We start from the raw sequence: 15,897 nt of genomic DNA, 5'->3' as shown, positions 1-15,897 counted from the left end.
TGCTAAAAATGTTACTGTAGAAAGGTCCACTGGACACGTCTTGTTTTGGTATCTCCCTGCGCTGACTAGTGGACCATAGCACCACCACATCCATCCTTCTTCTATGAGCTCTGTGACATGTTCATGTAAAGTACGCATGACTTGATGTGTGGTAATTATCTGAGCTATCTAAACAATCCCGTTTTTATGAAATGCCCCAAGGATGAAGAACACGGTTCGTTTCATAGGACAAAGGCTATCATGTTTCGCAACAATAATCCTGGTACACATTCTGACATTCATATAAACACAAGCATCAGCTCCTGTAATATGAGATGGCTTTAAGGAAGCACTTAGGACATTAGACCCCCAACCCGCACCCCACCCTCTCCACCCTCCATGTTCCAGGGAAATGTTTTAACACTGAGCAATGCATGCATCTGGCAAGAGCAGAGGCCAATCAGCTCATGGCTTTACAATATTTATAGATGATTCTTACAGTGTTGCGTGATTTCATTTCTTAAGTTGCCATACGTTTCTTAAATGATATGTTCATATTAGCCATTACATTATCTATGTCTCGTCATGACCCCTCCAAGCTGTCTGCAAATAACTGCAAGATACAAATAATGTATGATTCCCAGAACGTGACTGATCATAGAATAGAGTTCATTTAGAGTTCATTCAAGTCTTGGTGGCGATCATTAAGTCATGTAAGAAAGAAATATCCATAACTTATTCATCTGCTGAGTTGTTCTTTTTTTTAGAAAGCATTCGGAACAAATAACAGGGAGCTGTATATAAGTTTGAACTTGTAGCCAAAGAGGAGAGTTAGTCATGTGTGTTGAAAAAGAGTACCAAAAATTTTTTTTTAAAAAAAGACTATCATCCACTTAGTGAAAAAGAAACTGTATAAGTACTGTGGTAACACATAAGACATGAAAAGTTCAAATAAGCACTGGGGGAAGAGGAAGTCTGACTCAAAGGAATTCCCCTAATCTGGAGAGTTCATTATTCAACATCTCTCTTTCAATTTTTATGGTCCTCTGGAATGAAACAGGAACTGAAGACTCATGGGAAGTGGAGTAATAGTTAAATGTTTTGCTGACATTCGTGCGCATACAATATTCATACCCAAATATCACAACCACAAACTTTAGCTGAATGACTCATAAAGTCGCAAATCAATGCAAAACATATCGCTTGACTGCCTTGCATTCGGACGGCAGAATTACAGAAGTACTGAATGGCAAAATATAACACATTTGTAATATAACTGAATGGCAAAATATAAGAAAAGTTACACATGCATTGTTTGATATTTTGATGATGATATTACTTGATATTTTATCACTACTATTTATTCACACTTATAATGAGTATTTTCTGTGCCACTTGTTCAAAAAAACAAAAACATATTTAGGGAAGAGTTGAAGTGTTACATTTTAGGCTCTGAGAGAATACACATGACATGACCCAGGGACATTGTTTTATTGATTAAATTTGTTGTTTAGGGACATTTTCAAAGCACTTTCAACACCAGTGTCAAGCATAAAGATTAATACAGCTCACCACTACAGGTATCTGGAAACAAGTTGAAATTATGAGGTAAAATATTTCTTACTTCCCTAAGGAACTGACCACTCATCCTGATGAGATGTTAAGTGAAAAATTAATTCAGATGTTCTATTGTTTTTAGGTAGATAGCTCATAGGTATCATCTATGCTTTTTATGGTTCTACAACTGCTGTTTAACAGAACGCTTTTAAAGTTCCTTACTATTTGACAACTGAATGTGTGAATGTAGATGCTAAACTCTAGATTGTCGTATTCAAAAGGCAGGTCAATACACAGCATTTTGAGGTAGCTGGCAACTGAATTAGTTGGTCTATAAACCACTAAAATACTTCGAAATCATCGGTCAAGTAAACATAAGCGTAGCTCACAGACCATTTCCTTTTTCAAATGAGCTGTCAGTTCTGTATGTTAACACGTAATAGTTTAAGAAGGTTCACAAAAAGAGACTTAACTGTCATGTGCAACATAGTGCCTCGCCGCCTTGAATGAAGTTATTCAAACTAGCATGGTGTCTATGCTGCAGACGCTAATAAAACTGGCGTGCACTCAGCAGCAAATTACCACAGCAACAGCTAACGAACAGCATCGCTAGATATTGTTTGTTTACGTTGCCCGTTTAGCGGTGGCGACTATGGTCGTTGTGGAAAGAATGTGAATACATTGTTTCGTTGTTCAAAGTGGTCACACGCATAAACAAATAATCAGATTGGCGCTATTGTATCAGTGGAGGGGGATACAGTATAAATACAAATAGAACATATGTACAATCATCTTAGACAGGAGTGGCCTTGTTCAAAAAGTAGTCTATTTATTTCAAAACAGTACCAGCACTACACGTAGTGTCACCTGAAAATCTTTACATTACGGTCTGTGATGAGTCTTTTGGTTAATGCTATCAATAGCCGGCTACTAAACGGCATGTCACCGGCAGCCACCAGTTACGCCGTTAAGCCATCTTGTTCGCCCGTTTGACAAACATGCATTCATTTAAACCGTTATGAATTGCCAGGTCTCGTGGTCTAAACGTTTTCAAATGCTCTACTTGTGGGAGATGGAGCTGTCAGTGAGCGTGAATCGGCTAAATGCACGCACTAGGCCATGACCAGCTCCACCTCCTTCTTATGTCTCCCTATCTCGCAGCCTCCAAGCTGCAGCATCAACTTGTAGAAACACACGGTGGAGGGTATTAGTTTTCGGAAAAGAGGCAAGGGTCGACTGTACCACCATAATGCTTTCTATGAAAATAGTACATCATCAATACACAACACTGTCTACACCTCCTTCGCAATGTTCGTGTAAGAAGCTACAGCATTTTACCTGGTGCGAGCAGTGATGGGGAAACCAATAGGTTCCCCTCGCCTGGTAGTTTCCCTGTGTCAATGCGTCTTCTTTAAAAGCTATAAAGGAAAGGAAAATCGGTTCTAACGTAGGATCAGATACGTGGAAAGAAAAGAGACTCGAGTGGTCCCTGGACTTGCTTTAAATGTGAAACGGTCACAGGTGATGGAGCTCGAGTAAACGGAGGTAGTTCCTTACCCCGGGACCCGCTGCTGAGCTTCTGACACTATAGCTAGTTGTTGACTTTCAGGAAAACTGCTGACGTCACGGCCAGCCACTTCTCGGACGGCTTCCCTCTCTTCCCTGTCTCAGTCTACCGTTAACGGCAGACTCGCTTGGTCCCTTCGTTTACCTCGTCTGTGTACATACGCTCTTCGCCGTATTGCGCTCGTCTACGCAAAATCTCGCGAGAGTCCGGCAGAGTTGATGACTAGAGATGTGTCCAGGGCACCTCTGTCTGACAATAACACACACAACACCTGAGGGGTGTACTATCAAACAGGATTTCTGTTTCCTGGTTAACGTTTAGCCAAAAGTCAAGACTATACAATTTGTTCAGTGGGAATGTTTCCACTTCCTTCCCAGTGGGGTAGTCTTGATATTTGCTTTAATATTATCCAATTGCTTTATAGTACACCTCTCAGATATCAGAAGTGGGCATTTGAGATTTTATATTTAGAGAGAAAAATAGCAGGCTGCTGATCTTTTGTGCTAACAGATGACAAGACAGTCTGAGCGCAGTACAGTCCGACAGGCTATTATTTGTGGTTCTCGTGTAGTAATATGAGGGTGTGGTGGAGATGAAGGAATTATGCAGCTGAATAACTCATATTGCCCTAGAGTCAAATAAAGTGATTACCATCTACATACACTTAATCAATGCACGCAGTTACATTGTTTGATGTGCATAACATTTTAATACCAAAAAAGCAAATTCTCAGAATATGATATGGTACGGGCACATTTCCTCTAGTTGGATGATAAAACAATTTAAATTCCTTTAAATTAAGACAGTGATGGGGGGTCACCGCAAGTAATAATAGGGAAAACTTAGCCTGTAACAGTTATTTTGTGACACCAAAATTAAATTCATATCTTCATTTTTCAGACAGTTAAATCACATGCATCAAAACACGAATCCATTTTGAAGTGTGAGGCATTTTTCTCTCTGAATCAAATTCAGAAATGAAACCTGTTTGATTTAATGGGAAAGTCCATAACCTACACTCTGGAGCAGCAAACTTATTTGTTGTCATGGTAATATGGTATATATCATATCACGTATTCTGTGACCTGTCATAATTCATTAACAATGCACATCTTAAAACAGATATGTCCATTTTATGCAGTGTTGTCACAACTGATAATTCAATAATCTGAGTTATAAACTAGAAAAGGACATGATAATGTTCCTTTGCCAGTACGCATGCCAGTGTACAGTGTTTATATATTACTATTTGTTTGAGATTAATACTTCAAAAAGAGGAATTTGTCCCACATACCGCGCTGGGGTGATAGGTCACAGAGCTGTCGTCATAGTAACAGGACTGTCATGGTCTGTGTTAGTGCTACGAAAACATTCTGACCATTATGTTGCTTCTTAGTGTGAGTTTATTATGGTCAGAGCACTAATGTGTATCAATGTTCTGTTTACAAGAGAGGCGTTTTCCTTTGGATAAAGTGAAATGTTTTTCAAGCTTACTTGCATCATAGTTTTACACTGGTCAAACTGCACCACAGATCAGTGTGGTGAGAAAGGGAACTGCACAGAGCACGTTTACAGAGGCACGGACACTGACTCGATCAGATATATGCCAGAGTGTAAGCTGAGGTGTGCTACTACAAGTAAGTCTGTCATTGCTTTACAATATGCAAATGCATTATTATTCTCTTTCTATCTTGTAACCTGTATTGTAACTCAGGACTCTTTGTAATTACAAATTTAAGTGAGTTTTTCTTTTTCTTTTTCTTTCTTTTTCTTTCTTTCTTTCTTTCTTTCTTTCTTTCTTTCTTTCTTTCTTTCTTTCTGTGACAACCTAGATATTTCATTTTTATTTAATTTAACATTTACTCACTTTTCCCAATATTTATCCTCTATTTGCATCTGTGTAATTTTGCTCCTTACAGTTACTTAAGGGTCACAGTGCTCCTGTTTTATTCTCCATAATTCTGTGATATCTAATGCAATTTTAACATCATCTCTAAAAAAGCGATCAGGATAAACAGTATCAGTTCCATATGATGCTTATTGTATAAGATTAAGTTTTGTTGCTTTTTTTTTCTTTATTTCAGCAACTTTAGTTGCACTATTAACCTTTGCTTCAACCTGTGTTGTACATATGGCACATATGTCGTTTGCAGTTTTCACATTACACAGTTCAAAACATGAAAGAGCAGCTGTTCCTAACCTCAGTTTGTGGTCAGGTATCACCTGGGCACCACTGAAATGAATGATTCCATTTGGGCATTTGATCCCTGAGGTGAGAGTGTTGAGCAGCTCAGTGTGAGACTTCCACCTCAGCCCGTCCCAGGCTTGGGCTGGAGCACAGCCCCCCGGCCTGGGCATCCTGCTCCAGATGGCGGAGGGAGGAAGGGCGACGTAGCAGAGGTAAGGGGACTAGGCTGTGACACAGGTGGGGATGGCCTGCCCAAGCCCACAGGACAGCAGGCTCAACAGACGCCCCTGTTCTCTATCTCTCTCCCTCTCTCTCTCTCTCTCTCTCTCTCTCTCTCTCCCATCATCTGTCCATCATCTGTTTTCTGAGGGAAGCTGGACCTGTCCCACAGCACAGAGTCAAAGGTCACAGTGTTACATGAGGTGCTGTGCAGAATATATGAGGATATGTATGTATAAAAGCAGGAATTTAGCCGTATGTGCATAGATAAATGCAAAATTAAGTCTAAGAGATAGAAAGAGACTCTTCAATATCGGTTGACATGTATAAGTGCACAAGTTCAACATGTATACAGGCCACATACATGTATACATACTCTGATTCACAAAAACAGGCAAACTACAAACCAGACTAGACAAACACACCCTATCACAAATATGTGTATATCCAATCATTCAATTGTTCATTTATGCATTTATATTCTTAACATGTACACGAGACAGTTTGCAGAATCAAACATCGAAAAATTGTATTCGTATATCATTAGTATATTACAGTGATGTAGGAAATTGCAGGTCACTTCACCTTCAGAATTTTTTTTTTTTTTTTGTACCATTCACCACTCTGGGACCGGATTAGTCACTTGAATGCAGCTAAATGAACCAGAATGGATAACTCTGACCTTATTTTTTTTTTTTTTCATCTGAAAATATAAAGCAGTCTTGCACACCTTTGGCTGGGGCTACAGCTGCTCCATTCACTCTCATGTGTTCTGTCTGTCTACAGCTGTCCCTCTCTCTCTCTCTCCATCCAGGGCCACATTACCTGGGGCCCCGGTGACCACTCACTTGGACACACATGAAAAAGAGTGGGGCAGACCTCCCCTAGCTTCTCGGGTTGTTACGGAACGTTTCAGGGGTTCAGCTGGCATAGTGCCCCCTTATGCCCATGGGAAGTGTGAGGTAAAGGTGGAGGGGGGGAGAGGAGTCCAGCTTGGTTTATGCACAGGTCAGAGGTCACAGCAGAGAGGCTCGCTCTGCTGTTTTTTTCTGAGAGGGGGTGCTGCCGGGGTGCTGCTCTGTATGTCTGCTCATTTACATGTCCCTCATGAAATCGACTGGGGCTTAAATACTTGGAAGTGTTCGACGACTACATTCCGCTTTCGAAAAAAAGACAAAGACGAATTGTATTTATTCGGGTAGTTTGCTGAGTAGAAGATAAAAATCTGGTATTAAAATAGATTTTTCTTGATTAATTTTAGGACTAAACTGAAATGTAAGAAGTCCCACATGGTGTTAATGTGTGATTTATAACTGACTTTTCTGAACTCAAGTGAAGGAGGCTGATTGCGTCTCATACAGGATTGCGTCTCATTCATGCTGAGGTGAACAGTCAGACAGTACTAGTATTACAGGCTGAGTAATAGACGGTTGATAAAAGTGTTCAAAATACCCGGCGGCATTCATCACCTACTAGTTGCAATCCTTTTCAACTGCTCCCAGATCATTCAGGGGTCACCTGGCACTCCACAGCACCATTCTTTCTGGTATTACCTTACAGTGCCCCCCCCCCCCCCCCCCCCCCCCCACTCCAACTATCAAGACGTGTCTCTGTGGTTTTTGTGACAGTAACACAAAATGACCTTTCTCTGTTGACTCTGGCAACATATTATCTTAATCCAATTATCTTTAATGAGATAAAACAATAAAACAAACAATGATGTCTGCTTGTGAGTGCGTGTGTGCATGCGCGTGTGCGTTAAAATGTGTTCAAACGGCACAGTCGAAATTAAATTGTAGCCCCTTTGGACAGAGAGAGTTTTATGGATGGTTCAGGGTTACGTCATCATCGTAACATAAAGTTAATCACCTTACCGTAATGCTGAAGGTTAAATACTGGTGCAGATCACAGGAGGATGGGTGTAAAACCCATGTTGGACCTTCTCCAAACATGTGTAATCTGGTAAGAATGCAGCTTACCTTTTAAATCCGTGTTCCTGAGGAGCGTATGTCAGACAGGAGAACCCCCCACGACCTTTTAACTCATTAATGAGCTCATTACGGAAGACAGCTGACGCAAGTTTTTCTTCTCTATTTATCAAAATTTACACCTTATTTCCACCCTAAAAATCTGTATGGCGGGGATCCTGTTTTTTTTTCCAAATTTTTGTTTATTTTATTCAAGCAAGTGCAATAGTGATGAAACACATTCAGATATGGGGAGCTTTAGAAGTAATATATTCTGTAAATTTAGATTTCATAAATTACGGTATATACAGTAAATTCAAATTTTAGAAATTATGAGATAAATCATTCAACCTGTGACCATTTTCAGGCTCTGCAGATGTTTCGGGAATGAAATGTTCTTGAATGTGCAGTTCAAGACAGATGTCAGTTTCAACAATTCATGAGCTACTTAGCATTCCTTCCTAATCTTTTAAGTAGCCCTTAGAAAGCAAGCTGCAATGAAAACTGAAAACAAAACCTACAGTCTGCATCTTACATTGCTGTACCTGAAAAACACACTAATGGCCTGAATTGTCTGAGAGAAAACTGAGCCCAGGTGTGTTTGCTCACATGAAAATTTCTCCAAAGACCAGGTCCAGCTGAGAGTGCACTGTAGAGGTGCTACTTGGCAAGTCGAGATCCTGTGTGTGTGTGTGTGTGTGTGTGTGTGTGTGTGTGTGTGTGAGTGTGTGCATGTCCTGTGTGTAGCAAAGCCACGTCTGGCCGGAGCCATCCAGGCGTAAAGGTTCAGGTCTCCGTGGTTGTCAGAGGGGGGCTTTTTTCTTTTTCAAGCTCATCCCATGCCTCTCAACATGGGCCTCCTGCAGCTCCCGCCGTCCCTCCTCTACCCAGACCAATCTGGACTTCAGATGTCAGCTTAGCAGCTGGAGCCTCCACTGTTCCCTCGTTCATTTCATCAAAGTTTAAAAACAGCTAAATGATGGGAACTCAATATGTATTTCCCACTTGTACCTTAGTTGTTTTTTTTTAAATGACATAAAAAAAAGAAACACTGCACTGTAACACATACAAATACCACCCCCCCCCCCCCCCCCCCCCCCCCCCCCCCCCCCCCCCCCCCCACCCCCCCCTTTGCCGTACGTTTGAATTTCAGACCGAACAGTTAACGAACAGGGCATTGCCATGCATTGATGCATTGTACCGACTGTTTTCGCTCTCTGCTGTGTTCCGTGTGTGACACTGCGGCTCCTGGCAGGTCTCCTGGAAGTGGAAGGCAGTGTCTCACTACCCTTAGCCAATGCAGCTGTTACCTGGGGCTGACATCTGGGGCTGACAGACTGTCATGGCGTCAGCAATGCCCAAAACACCCTTGGGCATCACACAGCACAGTCATGCCACGCCCCACGCATATCCCTCATCCTTCCAGATGCATGCTGGGGTGCCATGGTGTGTCATCCAACCTCATCATGGATAGGCCTCGCAGCCAGCACTTCCAGTCTGAGGGCCAAGCCATATGTCAAGGTCACATCTCGATAACAGAAGAGCGCAGAATACCTTCTCTGTGCCGTGGCATGGATTACATCCGCTTCTTCCCCGAAGAACGGGGTTAATATGAACCTTAGCAACTGCAAAACGCATGTATTTGAACCTCACGCAGAATTTATGAAGCTCTCCAAACAAACATATGAAAAATTTCAAATTGCACAATATTTATTCCCAAAAGCTACTAATGCACCTCATCTTGCTAGGTGTGCTAATTTCGTCTGATGATACTATCGTGGGGGAAAAAAAATAAAAATAAAATACAGCATACAGAAATAGTGGCAGAACTTAGCTCCCCTGATTTTTTAATCTAATGTGATTGCATGTAAATGAAGATTTCAGATGTTTTCTCTATCCATGCCATTTTGCAGGCTATTTCATCAAGAACATCAATTGCCCGGAGCCCTTGGTGAGACACTGGGTTGTCTTTTGACTGCTGGGGGGATTCATCTCCAGGGGGAGCACTATTGGGAACAGCTGGATTCTCCACAAAGTTCCTTCAGTGCACTAAACTGTCAAAACACTACATTCATTTTAGAGATGTTGTTGATATTGGAGCTCCTCTGGGGCCACCACACCTCCACTGGGGAATAAGGGGGCTGTAGTGTGCACATCTGGACACCCAGGCTGTATTTGGATTTCAACAACTGGATAACACTGTTCCCTCCCTGTGCTGGGTCTGTATCTCCCTTGTATGTTGTGTGGGAAGTTTATTTTAGCTGTCCCAGAGGGTAAAGATTAAAAAAAATGTGCCTCCTCTGGCAGTGTGAGAATTATCTTCAATGAATCTTACTAGCTTGTGCTTTTCCTAAGAACTGTACTCCTCTTTTGGACAGAAAGTACAGCAAAGAAGTCACAGTGCTGTACACTTGCCAAGTTTCACCGAGTCTTTACTTGACCAATTCAAAATGGCTCAATGAAGTACGCTTCTCATATCCCCAAGCATCTACTTTTTATCCTGGGAAACAAACAACACCCAGTTAATAGCTCAGATATATCTCAATAGAAAAACATTGAATTAGTGAGCACAATCTGCCTTCATATTTTCAATTATCCTTTCAGTTTGTAGCGACCTGTGAGGACATGTCATCAGAAGAACATCTTAAAGCATAAAATTATGAGTTGACTGAAGGGCGCAATATTTACATGAATCTGGGTTACGTTTTCTAAGCTTGGTATGGGAGATGCTATCATGTAATTAGCTGTTGTCATATTGTTTGTACAGTATGATAGCGCAGGCACATTGTGAATATGAAGAACATGTGTGTGTGGTGAGAACGAACAAAGTCCATGTCCACCATATGGCCTTTCCAGGGTCAACAGCTTTCAGGGAATTCACAATGTTAATGCTTGATGTATTCCAATATGGAATGTCCTGGGAGGACCTATACGATAAACTGGGAAATGCTGCAGCATTTTTGAAGTATCGGTTGTTTTAAACAACATACCTTGTTTTCATCCAGACCGTGTATTTCCCTGTTTTGTTTGATGGACACTGGGCTGCGTTGTGCAGTGGCCATCGCTTTTACTGGTCATTGAACATTGGTTGTAATGGACTGCCTTTATGGATACCTGTGTAGGAGGAGATAGGTGTGCAAATTGCATACGTCTGTCGTAATCTTGGTTCATGGAGCATATGCTGTCATATCCTGGCAAATGCCTCCTTGGAAATAAAACCATGGCAAAAACACCTGTATTCCTCCCCACAATGGAAGCTCAATCAAGAGCCTCTGCTCTACAATGTAGATGTATTTATCAAAGTGATAAATTATGTTTATCCAATGTGGACCTGGTCAATAAAGGCATAATCAGAGGAGTAGGCTAAAAGGGCTGAGGAAACAGCGAGGAAAATATTAAAAATAATAATTCACGCGTTAGTAATGTAATCAAACAAATGATTTATGAATGATTACGAAAACGTGGTAGCAGGTACATTTATCACAAAAAAATGGGCAAGGGCAACAACTATGTGAACAGTTGAAATGTTCTCTTTCCCTCTGTTTGATTCTCACGCAAGCTTTTTTTTTTTTTTTAAACCGTGTCTCTGTATGACATTACAACAATTGCACTGAAAGTTTAATTGTAAAATAAATAATAATATTAAAAACTTTACCTCCTTTTTTGGTTCTCACAAATATACATCTCTTTCTAGAGAACAGGAAACCCATAATTTTTTGTAAAAAAAAAACAAAAAAAAAACGCTCCAATGTCTACAAAGCATTTATGAGAGACACATCTGCACGTCACCCCTTGGTGAGACCCACCATCACCACAGCGCATAACTCCTCAAGCTACTCTCGCTGATGGATGGTTTGTCAAGGAACTAGCTGAGGAAAAAAAAAAAAAAAAAAAAAAGAGGAAGAAAAAAAGCAGGCGCTTGCAATTCATCAGGCCCTGGAATAATGAGCGGAGAGCTACATTGATTTAGCCCAGGGCTTACAGCTCGAACATCTGGCCCAGTTGGCAGCTGGCGCCAGTCCCTGGCATTATTGGACGGCTTTCTTTGGAAGGTCCAGATGCAGAGAGGGGAGGATTGGTACAAACGCTACAGATGGAAACACTGGAACAGATGATGCAGTGGGCAGCGCCCACCGCCGTTGGCACAGGTAGCTTGTCTCCAACAGCTGGCGTAGGTTAGGCATTCCTGGGAATTGATGCCACAAGGCAAATGTTCACACTGGCGGAGGTTGCGGTTGTGGTACATACACAGTCCATCGGCACAGGCATCATCAATCAGTGGAAGCGTGGAACAGAGTGGCGATAGCAAAATAATTTGAAATGTTTTCTCCGCGGTTCCAGCGTCTTCTTTTTTTTTCATCTTAGCACTCTCAGAGAATACAGAATACTAAAACCACGACGCAAAATGAACGTCTGAAATCTACTTCAAATGACAAACAAAATGACTGTACACACATACACACCCTATATGTGTTTAAGGGATGATACTGCTTGTGTTTCGTCTTACTTCTTCATAGACATTATATGATTACACTGTTCATTATTGTGCATTATATTGTTCAGCAGTGTGTGTGTGTGTGCGCGTGTGTGTGCGCGCGCGTCTGTACGTTTGCGTGTATGTGAGTCTATGTGTGTGTGACATAGTGTGTGTTTGTATGTGTAAAAATCTGGCCCAGATGTATTGGTCTGAGCTGCAGAGAGTGGCACAGTGCTGGCCATTGCTCGCTGATGGACATCTGGAAGGCAAATTGGTTAATGGCGCCTCCAAGCCAAAAGGTAGTCAGCCATCTCTTCCTCCAGCAATGCAAAGGCTGCCGCTGCATCTGTGCTCCACCTACCCCATCAAAACATCCCCCACGGATCAGAGCTACAGCCTCGCCCGGGAGAGTGAGAGGGGCGTGTGGCCTGATTCAGAGCCATGTCTTTGGGAGAGGGCATTCATGAAGCCTGGCGTGAGGACCGGCATATCAGTGACAGTATTGAAAAAATGATAAAAGACAAGATGGTCTCATTCATCAGCTCTGGAGAAGAGAGCAGTAGAATGACAGGGGTGGGGAGTCCAATCTGGGTACCGAGACAGTGAAAGGGACAAATAACAGAAAGTATACTGGCAAATGATATTTCACGGCAACTGAATTAGGCGCTGATCAAAATGGAAATAGTCGTTTGCTAGAGGTGAGTTCACAGAATCTCGAACGAATTATTATTATAAGAAAAATTCACATGAGGCATTTCCTCGAATGTTGCGGTCAAAATCTCACTTCAGGCATCAGCTAACGGGAGACGGTTGATTGACAGATGTGCGTGACATCATAGATCCAAAACAAAGCTGCTGTTTTCTTCGTAGTTTGATCTTTGCCATCTGTAGATAAACGAGTTAAACATACAGCGTTTTCCTCCCGATACTTTTACCCCGCAGAATGTCCCCCTTCCAACCCCCCCCCCCCCCCCCCACCCCAAACAGATGCTGCACCTCAAGAGGCCTGTACTGTGCTCTGGGAAAGAACAGCTGTTCTCCAGACCAATAAGAAGGGTGCGTGCAAGACAGATAGTTCATGAATTATTCAGAGGTTACTATGTTGTTCTTAAATGATGTTAATCAAGCTACCAGATCGTTCCACAGACTTGATAAATAGTTAAAAGTAAGAAGTGGATAGTGGAAGTTAATATATACACAATCCATGTAAGAAGAAGAATTGTAAATGTGCAGTCATTTTTCAGCAGTGAGTGACAATTATTGCATATCTCTGTGGGCGTAGTGTAATTCTTGCAGTTCACAGTCTTGTTTTACTGATCTAATTCTTTCCCATGTGCATCGATGTAACTGCCTCTTCTCTCAGTTAAACTGGACAGAAGAACTTCAGTGTGAAATCTGTGGTCAATAAGAGACAAAGCAGAATACACAGATCACAGATCAATATTTCAAACTCAACATTGCCAGCTAGTACAGAGCCTCATTCAGATCAGTCAGCCCTTCTATATTGTGCGGAGACTGTGAATTTAAGAAAAGTCAGTGGACGGAACTGATCTAAATTACAGGGTACCAACCTATCATAGCTACCGTAGGTGTCGAACTACAGATACAAATATGTCTTAATCGGAATACACACTAGAGAGGAATCAAGAGACTGTGTCAGTGTGACATGACAGCTAAAGAAAATCCACAGAAAGTCTGTCCATGTCAATTTCTGTGTACAGTGTATGCTTCTAGTGAAGGAAAAGCCTCTCAGTCTGTCTGTCTGTCTGTCTGTCTCCTTCTCTCTCTCTGTCTCTCTCTCTCTATCTCTCTCTCTCTCTCTCCACTGCATAGTAACTGCAAATTTGTGGATACAGCCACATTCTGTAGAATGAAAATACACTGACAGTTAATATAGTGCACTTGTTTTGTCATAACAATCTCTAATTCCAGTTATTCAAGGTTGACACATTTTACGGTAGTTTAGAGGCTTTTGAAAAAAAAAAAGAAAACGTGTTTTCCTGGGTACAGAGATGAGACCGAGACACAGGAGGTTCTTTCAGGTTCTCAGGTTTTTAAACCAGTTGTTTAATGAACTGCCTTTTAAACACCTGTACATTGATGTTACCAGCTCTTTTACCATGATCATGGTCTCACTTTGGGCAACGGTGTCCCTGCCCTTCCTTCTTGCTTTGCTTTTTATCCAGATCACTGTATATCTTAAACGGAAACGTTCTCACTTGTGAGAGAGCACTCCATGTCAACGGATCAACTGTCGACAGTCCAACGAAATTTTTCTCTCTTTTTCAAGATATTTTACTCTCTTCTACAGGACGTTTCAAGCGAATGATAGCCCTCCCAAAAAGCGCTTCAGTCCCCCAAAAAAAGTAAAGATCGCAAGACGCCAGGAACCTCAGGAAAAGCACTGGAGTGGTTTTACAGGTTTAGAAGAAAGTGTGAAACAAAATGAGAGTGAAGAAAATAATTATTGTGAGCAATGTACATTGAAAAGGCACAGGAATGCAGATCATTAACTACTTGTAAATGGCTCATGCTGTCATACTATAGGAACCCTTGTCTCTGTCACTACACATTAGAAAAATTAGCATGATAACAGTACTAGACACTGGTTGAGCCCCTGTCATCAGCATTTTTCCTGCTGTTTATGAATATCATGTGAAATATAAGAAATTATAGAGCGTATCTCCATCCTCATTCATCATGTGCACAACGAAAGACAAGAAGTGTGAGCCACAGCGTGAACTGGAATGTTCGTCGCAGGAGTGGTAACCTTAATTCATCAACATGTACTCTCTGAGTGAAAGCGGATTCCTCCATATGGCTGGGTGCTTAATGGCATGTTAATTGTTATGAGTTATAATAATTGTGGGATTGCCCGTTGCATGGAGCGCCGCGCTGCTGCCGAATCCCCAGAGAAGGAGGCTAAGGCTCAGCTCCAGATAAACAATCCTCATATTCCCCTCCAGAGACTCTGTGATCGGCCATCTGATGAAAGGGCCCTCCCCGCTCCCCTCTCCCAGGAGTGGCACTTTCTCTGTAGTCAGCTGAATGCGCCAGGCGTAGAGAAGTGAGGAGTGTAAGCGAAAATGTCTCGTGCTACTTCTTTGATTTTCGTTTAGTGTTTCGTTCAGTGTATGATAGTTAATGAACAACCCTAAGGAATTTCCCTTGCTCCGCACTCTGTGGTAATCTGTTTGAGGAACCGGTTCGTTTTGCCCTTTTTTTTCCCTTCTTCTTCTTCTTCTTCTTTTTTTTTTTTTTTACTTTTGCGTGGTGCAAACCTATGGCAACTGTTTTGTAGATATTTTAAAAGTTGAATTAGTAATCAATTATCTAACAGTTTAATTAGTACCACGTTAACACATTCTTCCCCATAACTGAGTCGCAGCTGAAGATAAGAAGAAGCAAGTAGCTTTCGCACAACGGGACAATGTATATAAAACACAGCCGTGTAATGACAACACATATTACTCTGTAATTAAACAACAGGTTAAAAGAGAATTGTTCTGCAGAAGAACAAAGTGAAGAATGCCTTTCAAAACTTGATGTCTAAAAATAATGAAAAATGGTAATGAAAGAGAAGTGAGAGAAACAATACAGTGACCACAGAATTGTCCTGCATATGAATATCAGCTAAATCAACATGTGATTTGAGGTTGCATGGTAAAGTACCATTTATAAAGTGCTGCCACGCAGTATATGCTGTTTATTCTATTCAAGTTCACTTCTAAATAGATGTTTGTGTTATTCAAACATTTAATCAGAACACATGTGGTTTGAATAGAATATTTAGTGTTTAACTCAACCATCAAGTATGATTGTTTTGACTGACAAACACACAAAAACAGCGGCGAGTACATTTTTCAATATTGGAGTACTCAAAACTAAAAACAAAAAAAACCCGTTCCTTTTTCATGTGTGTATGTATATATATATATATATA

Source organism: Chanos chanos, chromosome 4, assembly GCF_902362185.1.
Source record: "Chanos chanos chromosome 4, fChaCha1.1, whole genome shotgun sequence".
In the NCBI taxonomy this organism is placed as follows: domain Eukaryota; kingdom Metazoa; phylum Chordata; class Actinopteri; order Gonorynchiformes; family Chanidae; genus Chanos; species Chanos chanos.
Note: the sequence above shows the minus strand (reverse complement) of the source record.